This window comes from Protopterus annectens, chromosome 1.part1 (genome assembly GCF_019279795.1).
Source record: "Protopterus annectens isolate FY-2018-M chromosome 1.part1, PAN1.0, whole genome shotgun sequence".
Lineage (NCBI taxonomy): Eukaryota > Metazoa > Chordata > Ceratodontiformes > Protopteridae > Protopterus > Protopterus annectens.
The window spans coordinates 344,780,748-344,806,834 of record NC_056726.1 but is presented as its reverse complement, the minus strand read 5'-3'; the positions used below and the strand labels follow the sequence as shown (position 1 = coordinate 344,806,834).

The 26,087-nt window shown below is 38.1% G+C and overlaps 1 protein-coding gene and 1 non-coding gene across 3 annotated transcripts in view; one reads left to right on the top strand and one right to left on the bottom strand.

Annotated features, from left to right (window-relative positions):
• The window catches only part of TPD52L1 (TPD52 like 1), a 1,279,033-nt gene that overhangs the window by 1,076,758 nt on the left and 176,188 nt on the right, over window positions 1-26,087 (top strand). The gene's annotated exons all lie outside the window — the stretch shown is intronic.
• TRNAR-CCU lies at window positions 24,610-24,682 on the bottom strand. Its single transcript has one exon. It is a non-coding gene; the product is annotated as a tRNA-Arg (tRNA).

Sequence of the window (26,087 nt, the reverse complement as noted above, 5' to 3'; positions counted from 1 at the left end):
AATTGTTAAAGCTGATCATCTTGTCTCTATATTGTGGCATCATTCTTGGTGAAGGAAGGATACTGCTCAGGGTTAGGGTCATACCTGCCTGGGCTACATAATCAGAGAGCTCCTCTATGTCTCTTTTCATGCAGTCCAGGGAGGTACGTCTCAGGTCGTTCACACCAGCATGGACAATGACTGTGTCATATTTGTACTTGCTGTGGAGTGACCCGAGTGCTTGTGTTATGTGGCGGATTCTAGCCCGATAGGCTGCTTACTGTGACCCTCTCCTTGTCCAGCCTGGTGAGTGGGACGCCAGTGTGTCTGACTATGGAGTCACCTATGACAAGTATGTTTGGTGTTGTATTTGGCCTTAAGGGCTGTGACTGCTTTGCACACTGCTTTTGTGGTTTATGTGTTGCTTGTGGGGTGTCTTGAGGTAGCAGTTGTTTGGGTGTCTGCTTTGGAGGCCTCTGCTGTTTAGGTAAATTTTTACTCAGAGCCTCCGAGTATGTCTTTGTGTGTTTATGTGTTTGATTCAGTGGAGTGGTAGCATTATGTGAGGCTGGTTTTGTGGTGTGTGTAGTTGCCTTCTCCTCCTGTCTGGTCTTGCCAGTCCTGAGTTGAGAGAGCTCAGCCTCCAGTTTGGCTAAATAGCTGCATCTCTCGCAAGTATTTGTGTTATGTGGGAGGAGGAGAGGGTTGTCTGTGTACATGAGGCAGTTATAACATTGCCTCAAGATTCCCAGATTCACCAGCTGGACCGGAGAGGAGATTGACAACTGACCTTTGGACATGCTAGAATAATATTGGGAAATCCTTAATTGAAAACAAGGGCCAGTGGGGAGTGAGGGTGTAGTGCTTTTAATTTTTAGTGCTGACTTATATAATTGCTTTAGTGAGCAAGTGCCAGGTAACTTGAGTGCAATGTGATACAAGTAACTAAATGCAAAAACGACAAACAGTAACTTTCTTTCAAGTCAAACAAGGAAATAAGTACAGTAAGCAATGCAGATATCACTAGTGATCCACAGAAGCTGAGAAGTTATTAGGTGAATTAGCTTCCAGGGAAATAACAAGCAAACAAACAACAAGTATATAAACAAAGCTAGATTCAGTAGGCCTGGATCTAGTCTATGCTAGACCAAACAAGGTGAACCAATTTCAGTAAGATACAGTTCAAATATTCAGGCACTATAAACCTTTAACCAGAAAATTCCCAGCTCAGAAGGGCAGAGTCCAGCCTCTTCTCCCACAAGAGTGCAGTCCACGAACCTTCTTAATGTAAAATAACTGGCCTGAAGCCCAAGTGCCTAAACCAGAACTAATACACTTGGACACTGGGCTCTCAATCAGCAGTTCCCAACTTAGAAGGATGAAAGCTACCTATCCTGCCACCACAGTGCTTGCCACAAACCTTCCTAATGTAAAACAACTGGTCTGAAGCCCAAGTGCTTAATCCAAAAGACTTGAATGATAGCTACACTTTAATCAAGTTACAACCAAGCAGTAATAAATACCATTGAATACTTTAGAGAATGTCTGGATTAGTGCTCAAGTTACACAAACAAAGCTAGATCCAGCAGGCCCGAATCCAGTCTATGCCACAGCAAACAAGGCGCACCAACTTCAGTAAGAAACAGTTCAGATATGCATGCACTATAAGCCTTTAACCAGAAATTCCCAGCTCAGAAGGGCAGAGTCCAGCCTCTCCTCCCACAAGAGTGCAGACCACGAACCCTCTTAATGTAAAATAACTGGCTTGAAAGCCCAAGTGCTTAAACCAGAATTAATACACTTTTAGAATAACAGACACTGAGCCCTCAATCAGCAGTTCTCAACCTAGAAGGATGTAAGCTACCTGTTCTGCCACAACAGTGCAGACCACAAACCTCTCAGTGCAAAACAACTAACTGGTCCGAAGCCCAAGTGTTTAACTTCTCAGCGCTTCTGTGGATCACTAGTGATATCTTCTCCCTGTGAGACAAGAGGATTTGCTTTATTTAGGTTTTCAGTTCAATGGGAAGATATTTTCTGACACTGCAGTGCCAATGGGGTGTTCTGTGGCTTGTGCACCATTTGAAATCTTTATTATAGCTTTACATTGGTGTTGGCAAAACTGGGCCCCTTGCCAGTCAGCAGTACATTACCTAGGTGATTTTTTGATGGTGGGGGAGGGTCAGGATGGTGCTTTAGAAGGGTGTCCATTTTTAAGCAGCTTTGTAGCAAGTTGGGGTACCCTTGGCCAAAAAGTCAGAAGGGCCAAGCTGAGTTCTGACTTCTTGGTCTTAGACATAGACACCACTGGTAACAAGCTTCCACCTCCCAAACTGCAACAAGTATGGCAGTTACTCTGGAGATCATTGCATTCCAGCAAAGTATGGGTGAGAGACATAATGTAGTTACATTGGTTGTTGAATTTTGCCTGTAGGGCTGTTTCTGCAGGCAGACCCGTCCTACGGTCCATATCTGACTTGACCAGATGGGCTAAACAGGACCTTTGGTTATGGTTTACATTCTTGAGCTAGTTTAATGGAGTTTCTTTTGGAAGTCCCCTTGGATCACAGCCACTGACCTTGAGCTTTTTACTGATGTGGCTGTGGGATCTGGTATGGGGTGATTTTATGGGTAGATAACTTGCTTAAAGGTGGCTGGAAAGTTTTTCAAAGGAGAGGAGTAGGGACATCATGTTTCTAGAAGTTTATCCCATTTGGGTGGCAGTGTTAGTATGGAAGGGTAGATTTTATGAAAAGAGGATACATTTTCACTCAGATAGTATCACAGTGGTTCACTTTCTCAAAAACGTTCTTTCTGGTCCAGGTGGGTCCATTGAGTCATCAAGCTTCTAGTTCTGCTGAGTTTACAGATTAATTTGTCATTTTTGGGTGTGCATGTCCCTGGTCATCTTAATCCTATAGCTGATAGGCTTTTCCAGTTTCAGTTTGCCAGGTTTCACCTCTTGGCCAAGCATTCGGATCCAAAGGGAGTCCCTGTTCCTGTGAGTGTCTGGCTAATTGGAGAAGACCAGCATTATTGGTTTTGGCAAATTCTTGGGCCAGCAATATTAGGAAAGCTTACTCATCATCTCTCCAGGTTTTCAAGACATTCTGCAGGTCTTTGATCCTGGTCCCAGGCCATGGGGAGTACAGCTGTTACTACAATTTTTAGTGGCTAGGTCCACAGCAGAGGATTCACCTAAAACTTTCTGAGTACACCTGGCAGCTTTAGGATGGTTGATCATGTTTTGGGCCTTCTGGTGGTGTCAGGACATTGGGTTATGGGGGGGATACTTAAGGGCCTAGAAAACATGCAGGAAACTTTCCACAATCCCAGAAAACCTACTGGGAGACAACTGCTTCCCCTTGTTATTCAATGTTTTTACAGGACCTGTGGTGAATTTCACTTTTATCTCTTAAGCCACATTCTTCACCTCTTTGTATGCAGGTGCTTTATGGGCCAATGAACTTCTCCTTTACCTTTGTTTGGAGGATCTTGTCATCTACAGGGAGATTGTCATACTTTGGTTGAAAATGTCCAAGACAGATCAAGTTGCAAAGGTGAGTAGGTGCACCTGGAAAAGACAGGTGGGCTAGTCACTTTACCCATGCACTGAGATAGTTTGCTTTTTAATAATACCCCCTTAGAGAAAAGGTCAGGCTTGGTTTTCATGCAGGCCTAAGGCAGGCCTTTTAACTTACCAGAGATTAATGCATTTCTCAGGCAAGCCTTGGCAGGGTAAGGAATTCACCCACAAGGTTACTTCTCCTATTCCTTTCGGATAGGTCATACCTCAGACTTGGCCATGGAAGGGCAATCTATGCAGGTCATTCAAAGAATGGGATGGTGGGTCTCTGATGCCTTTTTGTCATACATCAGGCATTATTTTTTTTTTTATTATTTCTGTTGCAGGGAAGGAGGTGATTTGGCTCTTGGGCCATTCTTTTATTCAGAGATCATCCTTCCAAACTTTGGCCCGCTCAGTTGGTCACGCAGGTTCTTTTAATAGTAACTGGTGGACAGTTCATTCTTTTGTTTTCTCGGATCTTAGTTTATTTCAGTTTGGAAAATATGGCATAAGATTACAATAGAAGAAGCCTTGCCCAGTGTTGTGATAATTCACCTCAGGGGAAATGTTCTGTGTCAACCCCCTAAGAAGATATTGTCGGTCAGAATCATATCTGATATGGAACACTTACAGCAGCTATATCTGAAAGTAGCTTTCTTTTGGTCCACCAACATCCCTAGACTGTACTGGAAGGACACTAGAAGGCCTAGCGCCATTGAGAGAGTGAAGCATTTTATCAACCACAAAGTCAAGCAGGCTGCAAGCCAAATTGGTTTTCAGGTGAATGAGCACAGTGACACTGACAGACTGGAGCCTGATTTCTAAGATTTGGAAATGTGCATTTACATAACATGGGTTTTGATTTGTTTCATTTGGATATGGTTGTTGATATTCAAAATGTTTCAAAGTTTGATTTGTTTTCTTTCATAACCCAAAATTTATTTGCAAGGCCATTGATTGGGGGGGGGTGGCATGGCATGCTGGTTTGGTGGCAGCATTACAGCTTCAACCCCCCCTTGTGTTCCCCCCTGTTCTTGTTCAGCGGCCTCAGTTCTCCTCAACTTGGACCCAGATTTGACCAGTGGACATGTCAAGGGGTACGTGGCTTGTAAATATGAGTTAAACCATGTTTGCCATCAGGTCTAAGTTAGCAGGTATACACACCTGTTTTTTTTTTTTGAGATGGCAGCCAGAACAGGCAGTTGTACGCCAACTGGCTTGAGGTGATGGTTTGATGGTATTTGTTGATATGTTGGATATGAATTATTTATGGCATCATTATTGTTTGTCCTTGTTTGTTATATAATAAATGGTCACAAGGTCAGTCTGGTGTGTTTTATGGCTCGGGTCAGTGGACAGTGATAATGTAATACAGTAACTGCCTGTTGTTCATGAGAGCGAGTCATCATTGGGGGGGGCGGGTGCAGGTGAGCACTCGCTATTTAAGGGAAGTGCTGCTGTTCTTGCTTGCAGAATCTGTCAACAGGCATTTCATCCCTCAATTCCAACCCTCCATGCAAGGACAGACAGTGGCCTTATGGCTTCACTGCTGTTGTGTTCCCCCTATTTTTGTACAGCAGCCTCAGCTCTCCTCAAGTTGGTCCTAGATTTGACCAGTGGCCGCATCAAGAGGTATGTGGCTTGTAAGTATGAGTTAAACAGGTTTGCCACCAGGTGTGAGGTAGCAGATATACACACCAAGTTTTCTTTGAGGTGGCAGCTGGAACAGGTAGGTGTACACCACCTGGCTTGAGGTGATGGTTTGATGGTATTTGGTGATATGTTGCATATGAATTACTTATGGCATAACGATCAGTTGTCCTTGTTTGTTATATAATAAAAGGTCATAAGGTCAATCTGGTGTGTTTTATGACTCGGCTCAGTGGACAATCTAATCTAAGGATAATATATCTCTAAATAATGAGCAAGTATACTAACAGCACAAACACATGCTGTATTCATTGTGTAAGTTTGAGATAAATTATAAAGAGGGGCAAGTTAAGGTGTGTATTAAGGGCTGTTGGGAATTAAGAATTTCCACATTGCCCTGATTACAGTGTTCAGCAATCATTTTTACACATTACTGACCAATATTGCAATTAAGTGACCTGTCTCTGAAATGTTAAGACCTGGTATACTCTATGCTGCTATTCCTTTTGTAATTATCAAGCTAACCGGTATTCACACCACAGAATCTGCCAAAATTAATGCACCCATGTTTTTTTTCCTAAAAAGCATGCTTTTCTCCATCAAGTCTGGGTCTAAATTAAACTGAACATTAAGTGTCTCATTATTTCCACCCAGAGCTACAGGAAACTGATCATATAATTTGCCTTGGTGTAGAGTTTGTCCAGGATATGTTGCCAATAATGATCATAATTTGGCCTAGCAGTTAGTGATAAATTTAAGATGTGCTTATGAAGTAGAACCGCTATCAGATCTGCTAAACATTTTAAACATTTAACAAAGTTCCTATAGGTCCAACTCCAGTATTTTTTCCAGAATTTTACCATATTTTTAATACATGCAGCTAACTGAGGAAATCTGTCATTATGAGCAAAGTTAATAAGGACATAATTTGCTGTCAACCTGATATCTATTCTACTCAGATTGAGAGCAAAGAATGATTCTTTAATTATTTTATTGACCAACTGATTAGCTAAAGACCACATGGATAATAAACTGTGATAGTTTCAGAGCTGGTGCCATCTGTCAGTATCTAGCTTATCACAAACCTGGAGATTATAGATTACATGTATCCTATAATCCATCATAAGTAGAAAAACCTACTCGGGCCACCACTGTATAAAAACAAAACTTTAATGCAAAATAATGAGGCTGAGCGCTTTCAAGCATAAACTGCTCTTCATCAGATCCATATCAAAATAACATTTAAAATCTGGTTAAAAAGATCCAACAGACAATCAGAGTCAAGTATAGGGTATATGCCTTCTTAGGGCTGGTTTTAGAGGCAATACACCATTAAGCCCTGGTGGCCAATCTGCTTGTAGAGCGGCTATCCATCTTAATTCACTATATTCAGTCTCATGACTTATATTTCCTCCTCTTATGTTCACTTTTTGTATATATAATACCATGAATTTAAAGGAGTGCATAGGGTTCAACATAATATGCTGTGCCAAGACATTGTGTACATCCTTATTACGAATATCACTCAAATGCCTTAATATTTTCTCTGACCATCTGGTTAGTTTTGCCTATATAAAATGAAGTGCAACCCTGACACTTTGCAAGATATACCAAGGTCTTTGTTCGACAGTTTGCATATAAATTGGGTTTATATTCCACTCCTGTAGTCGGGTGTTTGAAAAAGTTGGTATTGTCAATATACAGGCATCCTTTATAATGCATACAAGGAAATGTCCCACTCTTAGTATATTTCTTCTCTTGTTGTAACAGTTTGTCTGAACAGATGTCTTTACAAAGCTTTCTTTTCAAATTCAAGCCATTTCTGTTGGTGAATCTTGGCATTTCCCCCACAATACCTTTGATTTGATCATCAGGTTTTAAAATATTCCAATTCTTCTTTATTATTTCAGTAACCTTATTATTACAGTTGCTATATGGTAAAACCATTCTTACATTATAATTCCTTTGGTCTTTGGAAATATTTGATTCTTCGTTATTCATTGTGGTTCTCTTAAACCATGGCTTAGCCTTCATGTACCGGTTTCCTATGCAATCAGTGGCTACTTTTCGAATTTCATGGGGTTTATAACCCCTCTCCGTAAACTGTTCACTCTTCAACTGAATATTCTGTTCCTATACATCATCTTGTGTACAAAGCTGTGGGATTCTCATCATTTGTCCCTTTATAATATTGGGATAAGTGTGCGAAGGGTGCATACTATCCCTTCGTAGGATCGAATTTCTCCTGCAGTCCTTCCTATATAACTTGGTTTGAAAATTATCAAAATCATCTTTATATAAATTGACGTCCAAAAATTCTCTCTCTTGTAAAGATGCCTTCAAAGTAAATGTTAGGAAGTCTGTACTGTGTCCCAAGTATTGGGCAAATAATTTAAGTTGCTCCATGTCACCAGCCTGCTCAATGAAAATGTCATCCACAAAATGTCTGTAATAACATAGGGAGTTATGCCAATGGTTATTATGGGATAGTGTAACCTCTTCTTCCCATTGTGCCAATACTAAGTTTGCATATGTATTGGCACATGCAGTTCCCATGGCAACCCCCCATCATTGCCAGTAAAATTTGTCACAAAAAAGAAACACATTGTTTTCCAGTATCAACCTAAGAAAAGTACATATCTGATTGATTACTTGCTCATTTTCCCATTGATGTCTAACCAGGAAGTCTGTAATAGCTGTTATTCCTTTGTCATTGGGAATAACCGTAAATAAATTATTGGCATCCAATGTTACAAGTATAAGGTCTATCTCATTTTCCAGTGTGTCGGTGTATTCAGCCAGTGTTGATAATAAATGGGCTGTATCCCGTAAAACAGCTGAAGCATGTACCAAAGCCTTTTTTAATTTGTTTTCCACCCATACTGATAGGTATTCAGTGACCCATCCTCAACCAGACACGAATGATCTGAGCAGAGGGTCCTCTCGGTTCTTTTGAACTTTGGGTTGACCCTTGATAACATGAATTATAGGATTCTCAACTTTAACAAAATCATAGATGTCTTCCTCAATATATCTTGCCATGTACATATCATATAGGGTTGATTGTACTTCCTTTATAATCTTGTTGACTTTCACCACTTCTATCTGAATGTAAGTTGCTTGCTGTTGTAGCATTGTGTACATTTGTTTATATAATATTCACAGTTCATCACCACTATTACACCTCCTTTGCCAGCTGGTCTTATTGCTATTCCTGGATGTTCAAGTAGCTCTTTTAATGCTCTATTTTCACCTGTAGAAAGATTATAAAATTCATTCCTCTGTTTCTTATTTAGCATTTCTGCTACTTCCATTTCACAAGTTTTTATAAAGGCATCAACTATCAGGTGGGCTGGTGGTGTATAGGTACTAGGTTTTTTAAGGTCGTTGTTCTGTGTTCATTTTCTGTGTCAAACATTCTCTTTAGACAAACATTTCTGCCAAACATTAGTAAATCAATAATCACCTCATGCAATTTAGGTGTACTAGCAGGGATGTAAATGAATCCCTTATTAGGTAATTTAATCTGGTCATTCGTTAGCTCAATGTCAGCTAAATTCAAGACTATATTTAAATCAACTTCATTTATTAAGTTGTGAGCTTCCTGCACTTCATGCCCCTGCTCACTGATCTTTCCCGTAGTACATGATTCCTGGTTTTCATAGGGACCGGAAGTATAGGAAAATCCGATCTTACTTTTGGTCTCGCTCCTGAGGCAGGAGATTGATTTTTATTAATAACATTTATTTCATTACCCCCATTAGACTGAGATGCCTCTTCTTGAGAACTAACATTAATAATGAGTTGTTTCCGTTGACTTGCATCTTCTGTTTGTGAGTTAGTTGTAGAGGTAGTAGCTGCACATTCAATATTCACATTATCTTTATTATTCACATCTTCCTCCATTGTCAAAGATATAATATTTAGTTGCTCGTGCACTGTTTCGTTATTGATTGCTTGATCATTTCTTCTATTAACTTCGGCCTTCAGCCATACAAAATTATTTCATTCATAAAGTCTCGATAGTCTCTTTGCAATTTGCGTGTTTTTAACTGCTGCAGTTTCATTTCATACACAGTCGATTGTTGGAATACGTCATCCAATTTCATTAAATAAACATCACTTGTAAATTTATTTTCAATTTCTAATTGTCTAGTTTCTATTGCTGTTATCAGTCTTTTTTTCTTTCGGACTAAAATAGTCAATGAGGAGCTGTATGTATTTAAAACTAGTTTCAGTTTTCAAACTTTGCCATCGAAATAACAGCTCGGGAAAAGCATTACCATACGAAGGCATTGCCATGACTCTCAAGCCTCACGGTACTACTTTAAAATGCAGACAGGCTTCAAAATGGAGCTGCTGCCATTGTAGCCACTTAAATTTACATAAGTCATTTTTCATTTCATAAAATAACTTTTTAAAAGTCTCACCATTTTCATTGTTTTCTATAGTAGCAACTCCTTCTCCTGTTAATTTTATATTCATTAGTGGGTTATATTCCTTGTAGACAGTTCTCTTTGTACGTTCTTTTAACAAATTCAGAGTAGGTGAGTGCGTTCTATAATCTAGCTCCAACAATTCCATTTGTACTCCAGCCATATGCGTTCTTCCAAGCTGAGGAATCCAAAAGTACAAAACGAAAATGCAACAGCAGCCACTGAATGCTAAAACCCTGTTGTGGTAGATAAAAGACAAAACTATAAGTAGAAAAACCCACTCGGGCCACCACGGCATAAAAACAATAAAACTTTAATGCAAAATAATGAGGATGAGCGCTTTCAAGCATAAACTGCTCTTCATCAGATCCATATCAAAATAACATTTAAAATCTGGTTAAAAAGATCCAACAGCCAATCAGAGTCAAGTGTAGGGTCTACGCCTTCTCAGGGCTGGTTTTAGAAGCAGTACACCATTAAGCCCTAGTGGCCGATCTGCTTGTAGATTGGCTATCCATCTTAATTCACTATATTCAGTCTCATGACTTATATTTCCTCCTCCTCTGTTCACTTTTTGTATATATATATATATATATATATATATATATATATATATATATATAATACCATGAATTTAAAGGAGTGCATAGGGTTCAACATAATATACTGTGCCAAGGCATTGTGTATATCTTTATTACAAATATCTCTCAAATGCCTCAAAGGAGGTTCTGGAACATCTTAAAAACTGGATTTTGTATTTTTTCCAGTGATTTATGTTAGTTAGCTAGCCATTGATCTACACAGACTGATTGTGAAATGGGGATGTTGACACTTTTAAAGTTATTCAGATTAATACTACAGTTGTAGTCCATACAAGAATTGATCTGTGAATATAGTAGAATGCAAAGTGCTATAGTGAAAGTACTCAGACTAGATGATACTTCATCATAATTCAGTTGGATATATTTCCAAAACGATGCCTTAAGGAGACAAGTAGATGTGAGAAGGATGTGAAACAGACTGTTATTTCATAAGTGTTGAAGCAAGTTAGCCAAGGTGAGTGGCCCAGCTGTGACCTGGTCTGCAGTAAATAATTTCTTCCCATATGTACCAAGATTCAAGTACTTCCAAAGGGGAATAGATGAATCTAATAGGTTAGTGCAATTTAAAGATTGTTTAAGATATTTCAGAGCATTGTGAGTGATGGTAATGGTTTACCAGGATCATAGTGTACTAGATAATGACTTTATATTCTGAAGAAGTACGGTCACATCCACGATTTTGGTTATTAAGTTAGTTTTGGGAGATGGTACATAGTTGACCTGTTCAAGAGTAGATGACTGCATACAGGCACCACTCTTACCAGTCTCCAACCCCCAACAATCACTTTAGTCCTGCTAGCTACTTGCTAATCTGCTCCATTTTCTATAGCGATAAAAACTGATCCTCAGTCTTTTTATCCTCATTATCCACCAGCTGGCTGGAGAAAGTGGGATGCATCTTGCAATGTAAATTAACATGTCTATAAAGAAAATATTAATAGCTGCAGTTCTTCAAGAAATTTCTGAAGTAGCTTCTTCAGGTAGTGATCCCAGATATATAGAACGTATTCCTCTACAGCTGTGGGCTAAGAGATGTAATTTTATAAAGGGACGTGTAAAATAATTCTAAATGTTTGTGGTTCCCTTTATACCATGAAAAGGGAATTGACAGTTCTGAATGCATAAATAACAGTGCTGCATCATTAACCAGGAATATAGTATATTTGTGACATTCTTCTTTAGTCTCTGTAGAAGAGCAAAAGTATGCAGCTCTTTCTATATGAGCTAAAATTCTCTTTCAAGGTCTACAGAAAGCTATGCAGTTATCTGCAAACACAAAGGATTTAACCATAAAGCCTAACAGTGCCATGCCTTTTTTAAGTTTGGTTCATCTCCAAAGGTTCATATTGACTAATAAGAAAAATAAGAAAGAAAGAAAGAAAGTACACTTGTTTGGTGCCCATGTTTAAAGAAAAGGAAACAGAGAAGTCAGAATTAGTGAGTATCCCAGAAATAAGGTTTTATACAGATCCTATACTGCTATGGTACAGAATGCTGGAAATCCAAATGACCCCAAAAGCTGCCATAAGTATGAGCAAGGTATGGTGTGAAGGATATTGTTAGTGTCTACAAATATATTGACCTTGGAGGCAGAGTGAAGGTGTGCCTCTTGGATTAAGATTAGATGGGCATGTAAGTAAGTGACACTATCTTTGCCAGATGCAAATCCTGCTTTCTGTGTGTTAATAAATGCAAGTAGTAGTGGTTGTGGGATTCAAGGAAAGGATTCCAAAGATAGCTGCTTTATTCAGGAGTTCTGAGGAGCCTCAACAAGGAAAAAAGTGAAATAAATTCCATGCAGTCAGCTGACTAGTGAATGATAAGGCATTTAAAAAGGGAAAATGAATCTAGCCAACTAAAACAAGACAATAAGACAGATAAGCAAGATGAAATTATGACACTGCTAGTAGAACTACTGCAGGATGTGGCGTTCCTCAGGCAGACAGTGTCCAAACAGCAAATTGCATTGACTAAAGTTGAAGACCATATATTGGACAACAGATCCAGACTTACTTCCACAAAAGAAAGGCTAACTATATGCCAGCAGAGGATGACCCTCATGGAAATGGAGATACAAAGGACAAAGGAGAAGATCAACGAACAAGAGGAAAAGAAAGTAAAACACAAGACTGATCAAGATCAAACATCCTGCTCAAAGATTTACTTTCTGGTTCCATTGGATCTCCCAAGAGCACTGGATGAAACAACTGAAAGTGTTCAAAGAGTGGGAAGGAGACAAAGTGAAGGTGTACTGTCTTATCTCTACTCAGTTTCATCCCATGAGCTTCAGTTTTGCATTCCATACTGGTACCCTTTGCTGAAGCTCTTGTTCAGACTCTGCCTGTAATGCCACGTCATCTGCATACAGCAGCTTTGTTGACTGGTCTCCACCAACCTGTTTGCTAAGGTAGTCCATCACCAGTATGAACAGCAGTGAGCTCAGAGTTGAACCCAGATGCATACCCTCCCCCACTGGGAACCCTTCTGTAAGACTGAAGACTGTTCACGCTTGCATCACTGGGTCCTTGTACATAGTTTGCAGTAATCCTACCAATGTTTCTGTAACTTCGAACCACCACAGGACTGCCCAAATCAGCCTTCTTGGGACCTTCTCATATACTTTCTCCCAGTCTAGGAATGCTCAGTTAGACTCTTTCCTCATTTCTAGCTTCTTCACAAGTAAGATATCAGGTTCAACTCAAAGAGAAGGGCTGGTAAATAGGTGCCATAGTGAAAGAGCAGATAGTATATTTCAACAGGAAGCCAAGTTAAAAACTAAAGAGAAAACAAAACTGAAAATGAAGAAAACTGCCTGGGTTGACGTAGTCCACATTAGATGAGGTGAAAAAAGGGGCACGGTTATTTTGCTCAGAAAAAAAAATATGGAAGTGGTTACAGAGAAAGTAAAAGAAACTGGGTAAGGGATATAATGAATTTATGAAGAGAGGGATGAGGGGAAGAAACTGAGAATCAGAAGTATATATATATATCCCAAACAGGGAGAAGACGGCTTCTTTAATAAATTCCTCCAAGCTGGTAAGAGTTAAGGAGGAGAGGATAGTCAGTGGGTTAATGTCAATCAGAATGTAAATGAGAAAAATAATAGGAAAGGGAAAATATGGATCTGGAATAAGATAAGTCAAAAAGGATTGAGACATGAAATGGAGAATGAAGGTAGTTTGACATATGAGGAGGAAGAAATAAGGAAAATACAATTCACATTTACAAGAACAAATTGGCCCAAGGAAGTAGATTACATTGGTTCTTAATAAAGGACATCTTATAAAACAAAGTGATGACTATATCAATACCATCCCAAACGCTGTCAGATCATACCCTGGTGAAAATGAGGATAAAAGTTAAACAGAACAGGCAAAACAGGCTTCAATGAAAGTGGAGTGAGTACAACTGGAAAAAAAAGTGCCCAGAGAGAAGCACTCAGAACAGGGATTAGGAGGACAGAAAAATGTGAGGAATCATAAGGCATAGGAATGGGGGGTAAGGTGGAATTAAAGCAATTATAAGAGGAATGGTCATGCTGGAGCTAGAATGTCAAAGGAGTAGATCAAAAACTGAGCTGGTTACAACCAGTAGTCTAAGGAGAAATTCATGTGAATGGCTGGAGGGAGGAAGAAGAGAGGCTGAAATGTAAGACTCAATTGTGGGAAACAACTGGAATACAAACAGACAGAGATAGGCAAAAAGACCATTGGTTTATCCAAGAGAAACAGTGAAATGTATTAGTGTGGAAACTAAAAGAAAAGAAGGAATGAAGGAAGATAAGAAAGCTAGATGGCAAGGATGATAACGTAGTAGAAAAAGAACAAAAACAAAGAAGCAGATAGCGTAGCTTTAGGAGGAGCTTTACAGATCACAATCACGGATCACATAGGGCTATAGATATAGTTGGAAGGAAATGAGACAATAGACATAGGATTTAAGAGCACTGAATGCAGAAATTAATAATTATTTAGGGTAACAACTAAATAATACCAAATAGGTAAATCAGTAGGAATAGGTAGGTTCCTGGCTGAAGTATATAAACTGGCAAGGAATAAGATAAAAGGAGTACCTAGCTTGGATCTACATTAGGTGAGAGGAGAAGACCAACTACATTAATCAGATAAGTAGGGAGAGAAGGAAAGATCACCCTGCTATTTCAGGAGAATAAAAAATAATGGAACCAGGGGCATTTAGACTATCTATCATAGATGTTCCTGTGAAAGTCTTAGCAAAAATACTGGCAGCCAGGTTTGAAAAAGAAATGCTTAGTTGTTATAGAAAAGGCATCTGGGTTTTGTACATGGCAGAAAATCATTATATAATTGGTAGTATACATTAATATTTGTTAAACATTGCAAATTCAACAAACTAAGAAAAGCAGAGATCATATTTTTGTTATAAAAAAGGCAATTGGCTGTATAGAGTACCACTTCTCAAGGAAAGTCTTAAAAGAGATTGGAATAGTAGATAGATATATCTGCTAAATAAAGGCACTTTATAAAACACCAGAGTGTTACTTCAAATAAATTGGAGGATTGCTAGAAGGTTATAGAAACACAAACAAGACAGGAAAGCTTGCTGTTAACCCACCTTTTCTTACAGAATTATGATCGGGTCAGTGATCATAACTTGCTTATTATGTGCTCAAGATATGGATGCCAAGAAGTTTACTTGAGATTGAGCTGTGTTAAGAACACATAATTAAAGGTTATGATCGGAGCCCTACAAACTATCTACCCACACACAAATTGGTTCAACAGTACCCATATTTATGGGGACATGATAAACTAAAGTACTTAGAAGTATGGATTAAATCAGATTCTGTTATGGCAGCTAAGGATATGTGGGGAAGTCTAAATAAAAGATAATAGAAAAACTGAGAAGTTGAAATCTCTGTTTTATGGATATGGATAACAAGATACAAGCTGTAAAAATGTTTTGTCCCTTTAGTTTTACACACAGGTCAGGGTTATTTTTATCAACCACAGGAGAAGTTGTAGATAGCAACTAATAGAGTTGAAGGATTTTATCTTGGAGTGGAAGAGGGCAAGAGTGAAATGGAATACACTGATCCTTCCAGAAGAATAAGATACATTGGGATTACCAAATTTGAAGGGGTATTTCAGAGGTACATAGGTAGGACTCCTATACATAGCACAAGCAGAAAGCTATAACAGAAACAGCAGATGAAACAGGGGCCAAGCTCAAGAAATAAGGAGAGACTGGGAATTTGGATGCAGATCCTTAAGGAGAATAGCAATAACCGCACAGAATATTATATTCATAAAGTAGCAGAAAGTATTCTAAGAAAAAAGCCAACACTGAAGTGGAGAAATGGGATTCTGTCAATTGGGATGACTGCAATTAGGCATACAGAGAGTATGCAAGAGGGGGCTGAAATTTACTTGTGAAAACTGGCAAAGGAACCACGGTATTGGTAGCAAATAATTAAAGAGGGAAAGTTAATAGAATGGGAAGAGGCCATTAATTCATCTGGACTGCAGGATATTGCCCTGCCCTACTAAGAGGCTGACATCAGAGTATAGCAAAGAGAAAGAAATAGTGTGAGATTTAGAATCTTTGCTTGGAAGTGTTTGCATAGGTATTTGTATACCCCAAGTAGACTTCAAAGAATTTTTCCTCAGGTAGATTGCAAATGTTGGAGGTTTGATGGAGAAGAAATTGATAATCGGGAGCATGTTTTTGGGAGTGTAATGAGTTGGCAGACTAAGAAAATTCCCCTGTAGACCACTCTGTCAGAAATACTGGGTGAGCAAACTGGTGTAACTAAGAAAATTACTTTTTGATCTGTGATACAGAATTAGACTTGCCTAAACATAGTAACGCCTTGCTGAATTTAATTCTGGTGTCTGCCAAAAAGGAATTACTAGAAATTGGATTCAAAGTCTAAACCAGCCATACTAGAAGTAGTGAAAATAGCAACAGAGATAAAAGAACTGAAAGGAGGATCTATAGAAAAGGGTTGGAGCAAATTACATAAAAAATGGAAATTGTGAGAACAGTGTATGCAGAATAATGTTTTAGAGGAGGAATGAGGTTTAGGGGAAGACAGAAAATGAATGCGCTATGTAATGTTTGACTGACATTGACTTGTACAGAGGATTATAAGTCTTATATAATGTTTGTAAGTTATTAGGGATGATAGAAATGTCTTTAGATGTTACAGCTAGTGTGATAAATTGAAAGTGAAGTTTAAAAACAGGGTAGAAATAATAAAAACAAACATATGGTTGAGAAGTAACAGGATTTATTTATAGGGGCTGACAAAAGTTAAAGTATTGCAGAATAAGGAGAATCTCACAGAACAAGAAGAGGTGCAACAGCAGCGTGCTAAAGAGAAAATAGGAGAGTATCTGTATAATAGCACATGTTTAATAAGATTGCTGTCAAGCAACTATCTTTTTGGTAATAACTCCAGCGCACAAAAACTTTCAACACAATGACTTAGGCAACAAAAATTAGAAAGGGTTGTTGCCAAACTTAGGGAGCCCATAACAAGAAAAATAAGCAGAGATCCTGTAGAGGTATTAGAGATATTTCAGAAATGTTATGAAAATTTATATAAAGCAGTGTAATGTGGAAATCAAGAAAGAATATAAAATTTAAAATATTTACGGAAGACATAAATATGCCAAGGTTAGAGGTAGATGAGGCTCAACAATTAAGATAGGAAGAGATGAGATAAAATAGTGATGTAAAGTCGATCTGCAGGAAAGTCTCCAGGAATCAATAGTATTCCTGTGGCAGTTTGGATGCTAGGAGGGAAAAGGTTATAAAGATCTAGAAGAGTTTAACAATCTTTTAAAAGGAGGAGCTGCACCAACATCCTGAAGGTAAGCCATAGTGGCTATAATGCATAAAGACAACAAAGACCCATCCAACTCAGTTTCATATAGGCCCATTTCAGTTTTAAATCATGATTCTAAAGTGTTTATATCTATATTAGCTAAAAAGAATGGCCAAGGAGTTGCCAAAACTGATAGATATGGATCATTGTGGTTTTGTGGAGGGGAGGCTAATGTTTGACAACATTAATATAACAGTGATGATTCAGAGGGAAACAGAGAGTAAGAAAATACCACTGTTGCTGGTGGGTGTTGCTGCAGAGAAAGCATTTGGACAGAGTAAGCCGGGATTTTATGAGAAGGGCAATGGAAGTATTTACATTCCTTGACACAATAATAAGGTTAATTAAGAAGACATATGAGGAACTGGAGACCAGTATTAAAGTGGGAGGGTTCCACTCTGACAAGTTGTGTCTGAACACAGGGACCAGGCAGAGGTGTCCTTTCCCCCCCTTTTTTTTATTTGGTTTATATTTAGAGCCATTGGCAAAGAAAATAATGACTCAGAAATTCAAGGATATAGTCAGTATGAGTAATCAAGTAAAGTTAGCTTTATTTGCAGACAGTATTATTTTGAACCTCATAAAACAAGAAAGGACATCTCAGTGTTGTGGAGCATCATGAGACTGTTTTGAATATCTTTGGGATATAAAATTAATGAAGGTAAAAATCAAGGTTTTAGCTATAAACTTTGTACCAATGCTTTAATTGGTCCAGCAACGCCTATATTTATAGGGACACAAAATGAAATAGTTACAAGTACTGATTTAAGAGGATTCTGTTATGGCAGCTAAGGATACGTGGGAAGAGACTAAACAAAAGATAGTACAAAAACTGACAAACTAGAAGCCTTTATTTATGAATCTGGATAGCAAGATATAAGCTGTGAAAATGTTTTAGTTTCTTTAGTTTTAAATATAGGTCAGGCATATTTGTATCAACCAGAGGAGATAACAGTTGCATGATAACTGTAAGAATCAATCAGAGGAGGTTAGAAAGAATTGGGAAGAGAGATTGGATAAGCAAGTCACAAAGAAACAATGGGAGGATGTATTTATGTCTCCTAAATATGCAACAAAATCTAGAAGATGTATGATTTTTGTTTGGAAATGTTTGCATAGATATTTTTATTACCCCAAGTAGACTCCAGAGAATTTTTCCTCAGGTAGACAGCAAATGTTGGAGCTGTGACTGGGAAGAAAGGGATACTTGGGAACATATTTTCTGGGAGTGTGAAGAGCTGGTGGACTTTAAGGATTCCCTGCGGGATGCATTGTCAGAGATGCTGGGTGAGCAGATTGGTGTGATGAGGGAGATGATTTTTTGTGCTATGATACATAATTGGAATTGCCTAGACATGGTAAGGCCTTGCTGTATCTAATTATGGTGGCTGCCAAAAAAGCAATTACTAGAAAATGGAAAATAAATTCTAATCCAAACTATATTAGAAGTAGTGAATATAGTAACAGAGATAAAACAGCTAGAATTGAGATATTTAGAAAAGGGTAGGAGCAAACTACATAGGAAAAATGGGAATTGTGGGAATAGTACCTACAAGGGAGGAATGAGATTTAAAAGAAGGCAGGACTTAGATGAGCTATGTAATGTTTGACTGAAAATGATTAGGCAAATTATAAGTGATGTATAATGTTTGTAACTGGGAGTGTGTCAGTATGGTTTGTGATGTCAAATGCATGCAACTAGGATTGTGTTGGTGTGGTTTGTTTTCATTTATATAAATGTATGATTGCTTATGTCGTAAGTGATGATTTAGTAAAGACGTTTCTTGTTTGAAAAAAAAAGGGGCAGGAGTTGAATAATTTATATAATGTTGCTTAGGTTATATGATGTATGGCAATATATGCGAAGTATAATGTTTGTTAATGTTAATTTCTTAATACAGTTTGATTATTTTTGTATAAATCTAAATTTGCCTATGTCACAAGTGATGATTCAATAAAGGTGTTTAAAAACAATTAATAAAGAGGAGAAATAATTTATCTCTGAGGCAAAGATAGCAGGGTCAAGTGGGATAAGTTGATCCTTCCAACAGAGCAAGGTGGTTTGGAATTGCCTGATTTGAATGTATTTAGAGCTACACAGTTAAGACTCATATACATAAAAGTAGAAAGTTATAATTCAAAGTGGAAAGCAATGATGATGAAACAGAGGGGAAAGTCAAGGAATAGGAGAGAGAGAATGGGATTTTGGATGCAGATCCTTAAGGAGAATAACATCAGCCATACATAATATTATGTTCATAAAGCAGCAGAAAGTATTCTAAAAACTAAGCCAACACGAGAAGGGAGAAAGGAGATAGAAATTACTGCAATTAGGGGTACAGATACTAGGCAAGAGGAGATGGAATTTACTGGAGAAATCTGGCAAACGAACCAAGGTGTTGGGAGCAAATAACTAGAGAGAGAAAGATAAGTGAATGGGAAGAGGACAAGAAGACCATATCTCTCAACCTCTTAGAGCAGGGAAGCTGGACAAAGCCATAAAAATGGGGGGACAAAGGCAAAAAATAGGGAAAATGTTTAAATATTGCTCATACAACTTAAAAAGTTGATAGCATAGCAGATTTTGCATTTGCATGAATTTTCTGAAGAGTATGAAGTCTAAAACTCAAATGTCTGCCATTATTATCTGAATTTAATATTTAATGACGTGCCAGTGATTTGCCAGAAAACCACAATTTTATGAAAAACGGACCAAAAAATATGAGGCGAAAATCTGTACAGTTGAGAGGTATGAATAAGACATTTGGACTGCAGGCTAGAGACAGGGATTGATATCAGAGTACAGGCAAAGAGAAAGGGATAGGGGTATCCTATGTGAAAGACCTGATCTAGTAGAGTGTTTAGTAGAATCTAAAACAGAAGGTGCTGTTATAAAAGGGTCATTAGTATGGCATATAAAATATTGCATGTTAAGTATAGGAATCAATCAGAGGAGGTTAGAAAACATTGTGAAGAGAAACTGGAGAAGCAATTGATAGGCAAACAATGGGAGGACATATTTATGGCTCCCAAGCATGCCACAAACTCTAGAATATTTAGGATTTTTGTTTGGAATTGTTTGCATAGGTATTTTATGACCCAAGCAGACTCCAAAAAAGTTTCCTCTGGTAGATGGTAAATGTTGGAAATGTGATGAGGAATATATGTTTTTTGGAGTGTAACACGTTTGCTGACTTCAAAAATTACCTGTAGAGTACTCTGTCAGAAATATTGGGTGAGCAAATGAGTGTAACTGAGGAAATGATTTTCTGAGATGTCATACAAGATCTGAATTGCCTGGACATAGTAAGGAGGCCTTGTTAAGTTTAATTCTGGTTGCTGCCAAAAAAAAAACTATTATTAAAAAATGGAAATCAAAGTCTGTACCAACTTTATTTACTGAATATTGTAAGAGAAAGAAAGGAAATGGATTTGAGATATTTTGGAAAGGAAAGGAGCAAATTACATAGAAAAAAATGGAGATTGTGAGGAACAATGCATGCATAATAATATTTTAGAGGAGGAGTGAGATTTAAGGGAAGATAAGAACTGAGAAATGTATGTAATGTTAGATTGATGATAGTGATACAGGAAACATACATGGTGTTTAATGTTTGTAACTAGAATCATGTTAATATGTTTTTTATATAAATATATGCTTGCCTATGTTTAAGTGAAAATTTGGGTCTATATTATAAGAACAAAATTTGAAAATCGAAAAAGCTCTAAATATCAAAAATACCGGACCTTGAACTTGATATTGTGGGGGGTGCACTTCCCACACCCCCACTAAATATATATAGCAACTCTGAGATCATACTTCAGTGAGGAAAGGGCAACTATTCCAATCTTCACTGTACTGCGATCTCACAAAAAGCACTTTGAGGTCTGGTATTTTAGACATTTAGAGCGTTCGCAATTTTCAACTTTTGTTCATATAATATAGACCCAAAAATTCAATGAAAGTATGAAAAAAAAAAAGTTTATGTGACTTATTTTTCAGCTGGAGAAGTACTGTTTTAAGGTAAAATTCAGCCCTTGCTCTGCATTCCCATGCCAGTTCAGTTTTGTAATTTTTATACTCTTTCAAATAATGATACTTTCTGACTTTAGATAGAACACATTTAACATATACTGATTTAACCTCATCCCATGATCTTGGAATCTTTCTTACAATAGAAAATAATCATTGCTGCTTTGCAACAGAACTGAATTTCTAACTTTAAACACTAACAGTCTACTTCCACTTGCTTGTCTTTCCCCAATTCAATAAAATATATCTCTGTGGTTTGGAGACCAAATATTGTGGTGGCGCAGTGGTGCAGCGGTTAGTGTTGATGCCTCCCAGCAAGATGGTCACCGGTTCGATTCTTGGCTGGCATGCCTTCTGTGCAGAGTCTGCATGTCTTCCCTGTGTTTGTGTGGGTTTCCCCTGGATGTTCTGGTTTCCTTCCACATTCCAAAGACATGCATTAGGTGGATTGGACACTCTAAATTGGCCATAGGTGTGAATGTGCATGTGAGCGTGTGGTACGGATGAATTACTATAGCAGGGCTAGCCACCCAGCAGTTTAAACCTTGGTTCTGGATGATTGTCACTGTTGATGTGACACCCCACCCATTGTGCAAAAATGGGAAAAGGGGTCATGGATGGATGTGGAGACTGAACTGCAGTCACAATCAGACTGAAAACAGGGACATCTACTGAAATAATTTTGTTGTAGGATAACAGGAAAAGTTAAACCAGTTATTTCCCTCTAGGTTAAGAGGCAAATAAGTATAAACAGGATCATCTGGCTTAATTAATCTCTAAATATTAAGTAATCCAAAGTCCTTTAGATATTGTGCTTACTTTTTTTTTTTGCATTAGGTGTGTTTTTCACTGTGAAGGTGTAGGCCATCCAAAATAGAAAGTAAGACCACATTAAACCACCTGCATGGGTAACATATGGATCTTCTTCCCTCAGAGAGAAATTGTTGTTAAATAAGAGCCACTGCTACACTCAGCTGGTTTACCAGCTGCCTCAGCAGCTGCTCACAAGCATTCAAATGGCACTCTGCCAATACCTAATGATATAGCCCAAGGTTCTATTCACGGAACTTTATTATTTAACATTTTCATTAAAATCTTCCTTCTGCCTCAGCTCATACAACATTAATTCAATAGGTAGATGATGCTGCTCTAATCTGCTTATTATCCTGCCTACCTTCACTACAAACCATCCCTCAGGAATCATTCACATCTTTAGAAACCTATCGACCTCACTAAAATTTATTCCTAAAACCCAGTAAAACTAAATCCTACAGACAAGAAACTCCAACTTTACTACCCTTTTCTAAATGTCCAACTAGAAACAGTCTCACAAACAAAATTACTAGGCATTATTCTAGATGATTAACTTAAATTTGACTAACATATTCAGTACTTAGTAGAAACACTCACTATAAATTAGGCATCCTTTACTGAGCTTGGAACTTTCTTACTGCATGCTCATAAAAAACTGCTGCATCCTGTCAAGATTACTCCTCATCTTTCCTTATAAACATTAAGTACTATAACAAAATTGTCAGATTTGCTACCAAATTACTGAAATTGCCCAATTCAACTCACCACTGTGTAGCATTCGAAAAAATAAACAGGCTGGAATTCATAAAAAAAACATTCGCTATGCAAAGCTAAAAATGGCACCTGCAATACTCTTCTTTCTTCAGAAATATTTCTCCCTCACCCCATTCCTACAATGATACACACTCCACAAGTCCCCATTCATGCATCAGACACAAATCTACTTCATGTCAAAAAAATCACACAATACCTTTGTTGATTCCCTACGTATCTAAATTGTGGAACATCCCCCTTACTACCATTAGGCTAATATCCTTTCCTATCTGCTTCAAAATCAAATTAAAGCACGGTCTGTTTAATTCCTGGCACTGCTCTTGTTCCTGCTCACCTGGCTAAACTCATCATATTGTCTCTCACTTTTCTTCTACAACTATTCACGTTACATCCACATTTTGTTTCCTTTAACTCCACTTTTTCCTTCTAATCATGCTGCCTGCTCTTTATCGTTATGGAATTCTCCAGTCTTACTCTCTGTCTTACAACTCTAAACTGTTACTTTCCACTTACACTAAATTCCTCTCTGCAGTCTGCTCCAGTGACTTTCTCTGTAATAATACCTACTTTTTGTACTTTCTGTTCTTAAGTATAATCTTTTCCACTCTAATTAATACCCTCTCCATATTTCTCCTTTTCTTTGTACACTAAGTATCTTACACTACTTTATAACTTTCTCCCTAATCCTGAAAATAGTAATTGTGCCATCATTAATTTTCTTATGTTATATTGTATTGTATTTTTTCTGTATTGTCTACATCTACATTTTTTTCTTTTTATTGTTAGAATATGTAATTTTGTGGAGTTTCTCTCCCCAGGCCTCCCCTGAAAAGGGGTCTTACACATCCCAGTTGGACATCCCAGTAATCAAGCACAAATTAATTAATTAATTAATTAAATAAAAGGGCTGGATGATCATCATTTTAGGCCATAGAAATTATCCAAACCATGTGGGCTATATGGAGTTGCACATTTTACTAAAGGTCAATAGCCTTTTCCAACTCTAATATTTAACTTAGTTAATCATCCTTATATCTTATATACTGGGATTATAAACCCCATCACCTCCAGCCTTGTGAAATAGTGGGATAAACCCCTGACTGTGCCCCAGATGATTCAGGTTTGATTAGTACCTTGTTTTGTTGGAAAGCCATGCATGGAGGATGGCAGTGAGCACCTCCTGCTAGCTAATCCATCCTAGAATGCAGAAAGGTGGCTAGTCCTGCACTGTTGACCCCATCCTGCAAACTGGGACACTGTAGGACAGAGCTGAGTCTGGATAGTGATGGCTATGTGATGCAGGGGGGTAATGCACGTAGAAGCATGTCTCTTCTCTACCTCCTAGGCAGCAGTGATACATAGCAACTGATTTCCACTAGGATGGATTAGGCTGAATATATGAGAGGGGACCACCTGACTGACAGAGTGTCCTGCGTACTACCCAACTCTCACTTCTGTGGAACAAATACATCAGTATGGCTCCCACTCTAATTGGGGGATGAATGGTCCATATGGCTGTAGGAAGGAATTAGCATGGCTCTCACACTGGAGGAACAACTGGGTCAATAAGTGAAAGTAAGGAGGATCAGAAAAGACCTCCCCAAAAATAGTTTAAAACCCCATGTGGTTGACATAATCTGTCCTGTTTCCAGTCAAAGAATGTGCATCTGTGTTGTAATTTTGCAGTTTTCAATTATTGGAGAGAAAATATGCCTGCTTTACATGAACTCAGATATTTTGATACAAATCCAGACAATGACAATACATGATAGTGGTTCATCATAGTTCATTCATACTAGCTAGGCTATCTGCCGAGGGCATAGCCAAGCCTAGCCCATGGTACGCCACCCCAAAACAAAAAACTGTCACTAGATTTTTTTTTACCCCCCAGATGGGACTCGAACCCACAATCCCTGGCTTAGGAGGCCAATGCCTTATCCATTAGGCCACTGGGGCTTGACAGCAACTAATTGTGAAAAATATATGACAAGCTATTTTAAAAGAAATAAGACAAATCCTTACATAGCCAGACACCTGCATTGGCCTTGACCAAGAGGCCATTTTGTGGAATAAGTGAGCAACAAATGGAAAACTAAACATGAAGATTACTATGGGCTCATATGCAGTAGCACCAGTCAGGAGATATTAGTATTGCCAGAGTCAAATTAGGACAAACTAACTCCTGAAGGAGAGGTAATCAAGCCATACAGTGCAGTCCACTCTCTAAACTGTAAACCATAACTATTTATGTCAGTCATTAGGATTTCTGTTTCTTTTTCTTGGAGGACATCTTAGAACCTTTAGCTGTAAATAATTTAGAAGTTTTTCTCAAATTGGTTGACATCTTGGGGGAGGTATGGTCCTTAACATTTTCCGTGATTTGCTAAAAATGGCTTTTACACAAAAAAAGCTGTCAGACTAAACCCTGTCAAACGTAAGTCAAAGCCAAAGTCAAATACATTAAAGGAAATCTAGAAAACTGCAATTAGTTTGTGGGAGTTTAGTCACTTTTGTAAACACTCTCAAACTAGCTACAACCTTAATTAATAAAAAATGAAATAGTTGTTGTTTTCTGGGGGGGGGGGGGTCGTACTTCTGATTCTGGCTAGAAATAGTCCTTCTCCAGTTGTTGATTACCTATTGTGTCTCTTTTATCACCACCACACAGAGGGCTGATTCCATTGGGATGAAGTGGTTAAAAAAGATAAATGGAGTCCATTTTCCTTAGTTTCTTGTTGGGATTGCCATAATGAGCAAAGCTAGTAGACTTTCCTTCTTCAGAACCTCCTGAGAGGCATTTAAATTAGACATACTTGAATATTTCCCAGGACCTGTGTTTAGTCTGGAGCAATCAGGTGGAGGTATAGCCTTGAAATGGTTGTGATAGTAGGCATAAGGCAGAATTATCTGCAGCAGTGGTTTCTGTAGAAAATGTGGTGCAGCTTCTGGGTTATCAAATGAATGCTACTAAGATTTCCATGGTGTGATGAGTGCTGTTGGAAACTTGAATAATGATGGAACGCTGTTCTGATAACATAGTTACTGCTGTCCACAAACGCATTAATCTTTTAGGCAGTGCAACTGGCTAAATTCTAATGGTAGCCTTTGCTGCCACTAAAAATAAAGTCATTGCCTTCCCTTTCATTGGATAAATAAGATTCATACCTTGTGGTTAAGGACTTTAAAAACTTAAAGTTCTGTGCTGTCTTTTATTTTGCATTAGGATGTTTTAGAGACCTATTAGCATGATTAATTACTATCTGCCCAGATGAATGTATGATGATATGGAAAGGCTTGCCAAGGACTTCAACTATAGCCCATAGTTCAAAGGTTATTTCTTTGCTGACAGTTGTCCATTTTC